General features: G+C 36.7%; 1 long non-coding RNA gene across 1 annotated transcript; it reads left to right on the top strand.

Moving 5' to 3' along the window:
- The first annotated feature begins 3,700 nt into the window (after nt 1–3,700).
- On the top strand, nt 3,701–7,011 carry LOC107718914 (uncharacterized). The gene is made up of 3 exons (XR_001637470.1): nt 3,701–3,878; nt 6,714–6,777; nt 6,941–7,011. It is a non-coding gene; the product is annotated as an uncharacterized LOC107718914 (long non-coding RNA).
- The last annotated feature ends 854 nt before the right edge of the window (nt 7,012–7,865 follow it).

Consider the following 7,865-nt stretch of genomic DNA (forward strand, 5'->3'; position numbering starts at 1 on the left):
CCTCTCCCACCATTCGACCTGCGCTTAAGGTCTGTGTGGAGGATGTGAACCGGGTCTTCAGAAAATAGAAATCTGAGAAAGCTTCAGGCCCAGACGGTGTTTCACCTGCCTGTCTAAAAGTCTGTGCTGACCAACTGGCCCCCATCTTCACACAGATCTTCAACAGATCTCTGGAGCTGTGTAAAGTTCCCAGCTGCTTCAAACGCTCCACCATCATTCCGGTCCCCAAAAACACCCAAAATCACTGGACTTGAAGGTGCATTACTACAATACATCATGTGTCATTCACCGGTGAGAAAACTTCATAGTACAGTTAGTAAAAGTACTACAATACCAGGAAGGAAGGTCAGGTTGTTCAATGATCTTATTTGTGGACTTATTGCTAAGGACCCCTCCGTCAAACACCTGAAATTTGCAGACGACACTACAGTCATCGGTCTCATCCAGGACGGAGACGAGTCTGCTTACAGACAGGAGGTTAAAGAGCTGGCTGTCTGGTGCAGTCACAACAACCTGGAGCATAACACGTTCAAAACTGTGGAGATGATCGTGGACTTCAGGAGGAACCCGCCTGCACACTCCCCACTCACCATCATGGACAGCACCTTAACAACAGTAGAGTCATTCAGGTTCCTGGGCACCACTATCTCTCAGGATCTGATGTGGGACATTCACACAGACTCTATTGTGAAAAAGGCCCAGCAGAGGTTGTATTTCCTCCACCAGCTGAGGAAGTTCAACCTGCCACAGGAGCTGCTGAAACAGTTCTACTCGGCCGTCATTGAGTTTGTCCTGTGTTCATCTATAACTATTTGGTTTGGTTCAGCTACCCAAACAGACATCAAGAGACTACAACGGACAGTCAGGACTGCTGAGAGGATTATCAGTGCCCCTCTACCCAACCTCTAAGATCTTTACATCTCCAGAGTGAGGAAAAGGGCTAAGAAAATCACTCTGGACCCCTCACATCCAGCCCACTCTCTCTTTGAACTGTTGCCCTCTGGTTGGCGCTACAGATCACTGAGCACCAAAACAACCAGACACAAGAACAGTTTTTCCCCCAGGCCATATCCCTGAACAACACATAACACACCTCAGTACTGCACATCTGTAAATAACTCAACCTTCATCTGTAAATAGCACATATGCACATTCACACTTATGTCTATGGACATTTTCATTTTCTCTGTATTTTTATTACTATTGTTATTTATAATTTATTGTCTATTCTCTTTATTATTAGTGTTTCTATTACCTTAAATATATGTACGTCTGCACCATCTTTGTACTTTCTGCACTGGAAGCTCCTAACCCCAAGACGAATTCCTTGTGTGTGTGTAAACACACTTGGCAATAAAGCTCTTTCTGATTCTGATTCTAGAGCAAAATCTGCAGTGCTGGAAAACGCCCAGTGCTGTGATTTGCTAACATCTTTGCATAAATGAGAATTACACTTGGAACTCTCTTAAAAACGTATATTGCGTTTTCACTATAACAGCCGTCAAGACTATTCGTGAAAAGTATTCTACCTGGCATTATGTTTAGATCTACTCCCGTTGCATCAGAGGTTGTCTACTAAGCACATGATGCAATTATCAAATACTTTCATCATAACTAACAGTGAAAACACGATGTAAATGAGACAGGCTAAGCAGTGCGTTGTTGATTATAACGGGAGTTTTGGCGAAAATGCAGAAATCAAATCACTGATAGACTCATGCTGATCTTGATTTGACTGCTTTGCTGAATTTTGCACCAAAACACGTCTTTCTTTACATAACAGCAGAATGGCTCTTGTGATTGATGGACATACATGAGTTATTCAGAACACACCTTAACCCTGCGTCTCAATGTTCATACTGTCCATCCTAAATAGTATGTGAGATTAGAATAAGTGTGTCCCAAAGCATAGTATGTTGAAGAGTATGCCAAAAGTCCCCTGATGGTCTACTATTTCAGGTCGATTTTTGAAGTGTGGATCCGTGCACACTATAACGGCTAAAATTGCCCACAATCCATTGCGCTTTGGCCAAGGATTCGGTCCAGAACTACAAACACGAATAAAACGCGTTAGAAAAACTACAAACGTGGCGGATGCGCGCGATCAACGGTTAGGTAGAGAGGTTTACAAAAAGGGGTTTGAGATACTAATAATCAACATTTAACCTGGTAAAAATATTTATTTATTGTTATCCGTGTTATATTTTATCTGCAACAGCAATGTGAACTTTTATAAACATCCATTTGGTCGTTAACTTTTAAATGCGTCATTATGCAGAAAATATGAGGAGTTCTCCGCATGAAAGACCTGAGACTGGCAGATCAACGAGCTACTTCTTTTCTCTCCAGTATGGTAGGAATTTAAATTAAATGAAATGTGGAGGATGTTAAAGGGGTCATATGATGCGATTTCAATTTTTCCTTTCTCTTTGGAGTGTTACAAGCTCTTGGTGCATAAAGAAGATCTGTAAAGTTGCAAAGACTAAAGTCTCAAATCCAAAGAGATATTCTTTATAAACATTAAGAGTCAACCACGCCTACCTAAAACGGCTCGTTCTAACACACCCCACATGTCTACGTCACGATGTGAGAAGATTTGCATAACGCCGCCCAAATGCTTACGCAAAGAAAGAAGGCGTAACTTTTATTCTCGCTGTAGTATTGTTGCGGCCGCCGCCATGTCGTGAAGACGCTGTGTGCTTCAAACTACTTTGTTTGGTCTTCCAAAAGAGGACGATATTGCTTCGTCATGCCTGGAACTGATTCGTGCTGGTCGCTGAGGAAATACTTCAACTTAGCCTTGACTGGGAATTTTAAAAAAAACTTTGATACTAGCCTATATTCTGTTGGAACAATCCTATTTAACACATTAAAATGTTATAAACCCTTGACTCATTCTGTGCTTTACAAAATATACTCAACTACTGATAGGTCATTAATTTCTACATGGCTTTGTGAATTTATAAACTGAATTCTTTCTCTGTTATATATTTTTTTACAGTGAATCAACACATGTCCAACTGTTTGATTCAATATGACGAATATGCATGTTAAGGGGCATGTCGAGGAGAATCCTGACATCATGGTTCTCCCAATTTCAAATCCGGGCGTTTAAGAAGGGTATCAAACAATAATGCGTATTTTAAACCATGAATTTTGACACTTGCAGTATGTTTTATTGTAAATTGGGTAACCTCGTGTTTGTGTACATCAAGAATATTTTGCAAAGAGTCATGCAAAGAAAGAGAAAACTTTATTGTCTACAACACATGAACATATAATACATTTAAATAAATGCAGCAAGGAACATAATTTACAATGTTTTTTTTATTATTACACCATAAATAAAAAAATAAACAATGTTTTTTTGCGTTTACCACAGTGCAAAAAACAACTTGCTTCCCAGAAAATGCATGAACTTTAAAAATATAGGCTACAGCTTGAATGCGATATAAATGCATACATGTAAATAAGTGGGCTGAACAGTAGTATTTCTGATGAAAACTAGTTATTCAGAGAACTCAGAAATCATCAAGTCAAGTTCAAACTCGTTGCATGAGGTCAGACCTGGTGCACAAAACCACAAGGGAGGGAACACAGAAAGGTAAACCAGGGGCACACAAATTGATGCCAGAAAGGCAGGCTTTTATGCGCAATCTTGTAAGTTTGTTCTTAGTTTATATGACTGATTGTGCAATGAACTGCAACAAAGTATGAATTGAAGTTCTGAAGGAAACGTGAAACGTAATTCAGAAAAATTTGAGTAAAGACTGTGAGAACTAGAGTACAGAGAGAAAGTTTCAAAACTAAATGGAATATCAGAGAAAAGTGTATGGAGCTTAACAGGCGAGACAGTATGATTGGAATGAGACCCTGTCGTGAGTATTATCATATGGAAGAAAAATAATGACAAATGTCTTTGAAACAAAAAAGCATGTTGAACTGCACTACTTGAAAAAAGAATGCATTGCATTAAGTGCTTGCATTTGAATGCCTTGTATTTTCAGGGCTTTCATTTTTGGGGGCTGAAGTTTATTTAAGCCGTGAATATTTCAATTCAAAACATTTCACACACATTTTCATAATTAAAAATGAAAAAATCCATATGCACCTACCAGAGTCCACTTCCAAAATATTCAGTCTGTTTAAAAATACAATGTAGGCCTACTGTATAGCGGTGTAACGATCCATCCATATGGATCGATACATCGATTAAATTGTCTAATGATACGATGTATCGATCTATGCATTACCGCCAACGCGTGCATTCTCGTTCAAACGCACGTGTCGGGAGGATAAGACTGCCCGAAGGGCGAGCGTAAAAGACGCTCGGGATAGTTGACGGAATTGTCGAGTGCTTGTTTTTTATTTTTATTTTTTTTATTTTATTGATTTCCAACATATAATATAAAGGTACTGAACAAATATAAACTACAACAAAGAAATAGAAAATATACAGTATATTATAAATAATAATAATACAGGTAAAAAAATAAAAAAATAAACAGAAAAAAGAACAGGTATGAGATCATCATATAAATAACATGAAAGCTTCACAAAGAGACCTAGTGCGTTTTGCTTTACTGTTTTTCAACCCAAGTAGTAACTCAATATAATTTTTCATATCTATCTGAAATAACAAAAAGTTGGGTTTTCCTTTAGCCCATTTCTGTTTATGTATATGGTATTTCCCCATAATCAAACAAAGATTAACAATAAAGGCCACATTTGGTGGTAATCTTTGTCTATTAAAATAAAAAAATACATATTTTTCAGAAAAGTAAACTTTCATGCCTAGGCATTTACAAAGGAAACATTCCAAATCTATCCAAAAACTACAACAAAGAAATAGAAAATATACAGTATATTATAAATAATAATAATACAGGTAAAAAAATAAAAAAATAAACAGAAAAAAGAACAGGTATGAGATCATCATATAAATAACATGAAAGCTTCACAAAGAGACCTAGTGCGTTTTGCTTTACTGTTTTTCAACCCAAGTAGTAACTCAATATAATTTTTCATATCTATCTGAAATAACAAAAAGTTGGGTTTTCCTTTAGCCCATTTCTGTTTATGTATATGGCATTTCCCCATAATCAAACAAAGATTAACAATAAAGGCCACATTTGGTAGTAATCTTTGTCTATTAAAATAAAAAAATACATATTTTTCAGAAAAGTAAACTTTCATGCCTAGGCATTTACAAAGGAAACATTCCAAATCTATCCAAAACATTTAGATATAAATGCAGTAAAAAAATAAGTGCACAACATTTTCTTTCTCAGTCCCACAGAAATCACATATAACATCTACATCTGTACGAAATCTAAGAAAAAGAGTTTTAACAAGGTACACCAGATGGAATATTTTAAAATGTACTTCTCTCACCTTATTTGTTATGCACTGTTTTTTAGGCAGCAACCATGCATATTTCCAGTCAATGCACTCTTGTCGAGCACTTGTGAGAAGTTTTCAGAAACCTACCCATCGCGTAGCATATACACGCCAAAGTCCATTTTTGCGTATCAATACCACGAGTTTTCGTTTTTATTTGGCGTACTATTTATACGCACTTTCATGACACGCGCACACATCCCAAGCGCACGCATACAGACAGCCGCATCTACAGCGCGCTAATACCTAATTGAGCTCTCTTCCGCTCTTTTGTGCATGGATGAACAAAAACAGACTAAATTACATCAACATGTCGCCTTGGCGAATATCCTAGTAAACACAGTCGGTTAGACCTATGCCTTAACGTAAACAGTGGAGAAAGAAAACGCATGTGTATCAGTATATTGGATCCTTCTTAAAGTGAAAGCAGACTAACAGAAAACATCTGTCAAAGAAAAAAATCTCACTGATTTTGACTGAACAACTTTTATAAGGATTAATCTATATTTAATCTATACAGTGAAGACTATGCAGTGTTATTTTACATTTGATTATTACATTTCTGTACCTGAAAATTTATTTTAGATCTACCTGAAAAACCTGAAAAGCACTGTTCATTTAATTTGTGTCTTTGTTATGTTGCATTTATTTTCTGCTATTGCTTGTAATTTGGTTATCTGTAGAAAAGGGTTTTAGCACTGAGCCCATAGTAGCAGCCAAAAAAAGTATCAAATAAAATTTTAACAGCTTTATTATTATTTTTTTCTACATTAATGTATTTTTTCTACAACTGGAGTACCTCGTTTGTGTTGTCTCCTAATGATGATTTACATTATTTTACACATTGCATATTTTAGCACAGAAACCTGAAAGACTGTTGTCATATCTTAAGATTACTGATCTTGTGTGTGACTTGATTTTTTTTTTTTTTATTATTAATTTTTCTTTATTATTTAAAAAAAAAGTGTAGGCCTATTTTTTCAATTGAGGAACATGATGTGAAATTTTAAAATAAATGTTCATGTTATATGTTTTGGTTGCATTTGTGAGTTAATTAAAATGTAGATGGTTGTTTAAAATAGGTATATAATATAATAATATCGATATATCGATCGATATTCTCCTGTATCGAAATCTGCAAATATCGTATCGCTGGGTATGAGAATCAATATCGTATCGTATCATGACGAACCATCCGATTTACGCCTATAGTACTGTATAATATACGACAAGCAATGTTAACATGTGTGTTTCATATTTATGCATTATATAAGCTACACATAAGCTAAACTGATTTTGGTTTTTATTTCCAGTGTCTCAAGGCGCAGACAGACCTGAACGTGTCATTCTGATGGGTCAGAAAGGATCAAATATGAGGTGAGATATTCACCACAAAGAGAACAGGAGAGAAAACATGATTGTCATCATCAGTTATGATAATATTCTCTTCCTACTCATTAATATGAATTAGTATTTGGAAATAATGGTGAAAGAGCATCCCTGAACAGTTTGAATCATTAGATTATTATTTTTTCTTTAGCAATCACAGCACATTAAAATCTCCTGGACCCGTCCTCCTGACAGCATCCCAATCAGCACAACTGAAATGCCTTCATGAAACTGAAAATCACCTTCCATTTAAAACTGATTTAAATTAGTGCAGCTTATACAATTACAATAATATGAAGTTAGATATATGTGACCCTGGAGCACAAAAGCAGTCTTAAGTCGCTGGGGTATATTTGTAGCAATAGCCGGAGGTCAAAGGTCCGGAGGGAGTTCAGCTTCCTGACAGCCTGATGGATGAAGCTGTCCTTCAGTCTGCTGGTCCTGGCCTGGAGACTCCGCAGTCTCCTCCCTGATGGCAGCAGACTGAAGAAGCTGTGTGTTGGGTGGGTGGGATCACCTCTAATGCAGAGGGCTTTGCGGGTGAGACGGGTGTTGTAAATGTCCTCCCTCCTGGAGGGAGGGGAGAGAGGCACCAACGATCTTCTCAGCTGCTCTCACTATGCGTTGAAGTGTCTTGCGGCAGGACGCGTTGCAGGCGCCATACCACACAGTGATGCAGCTAGTCAGAATGCTCTCGATGGTGCCTTTGTAGAAGGTATATATTCAGTATTAGCATGATTTTAAACAGAAATGCCTGTGATTGGCTACAATACTCAATGCTGCAAAATCATTTTTTGATATATATTTGATATTTTTCGAAATGTGCTACGTTGAACAATCAGCTAGCTTAATTTACTTGCTTTTGTCTTTTATTAAACAATTACAAATTATATTATACATAGCAATATATCTCAGTTAATCCTGCAATAAAAATATACCACTTTGCATTAACCTGACCAGGTAATCGCCAATTATTTAAATATATATTCAAAATGTTAATTTATTTAAAGTGAACCATGGTTATACATTTTCAGATGCTTTGCATTGTCAGAAAGTTATTACTAGTCTATTGAATA

The sequence above is a fragment of the Sinocyclocheilus rhinocerous genome, unplaced genomic scaffold (assembly GCF_001515625.1).
Source record: "Sinocyclocheilus rhinocerous isolate Xijiao unplaced genomic scaffold, SAMN03320098_v1.1 scaffold8114, whole genome shotgun sequence".
NCBI classification, from domain to species: domain Eukaryota; kingdom Metazoa; phylum Chordata; class Actinopteri; order Cypriniformes; family Cyprinidae; genus Sinocyclocheilus; species Sinocyclocheilus rhinocerous.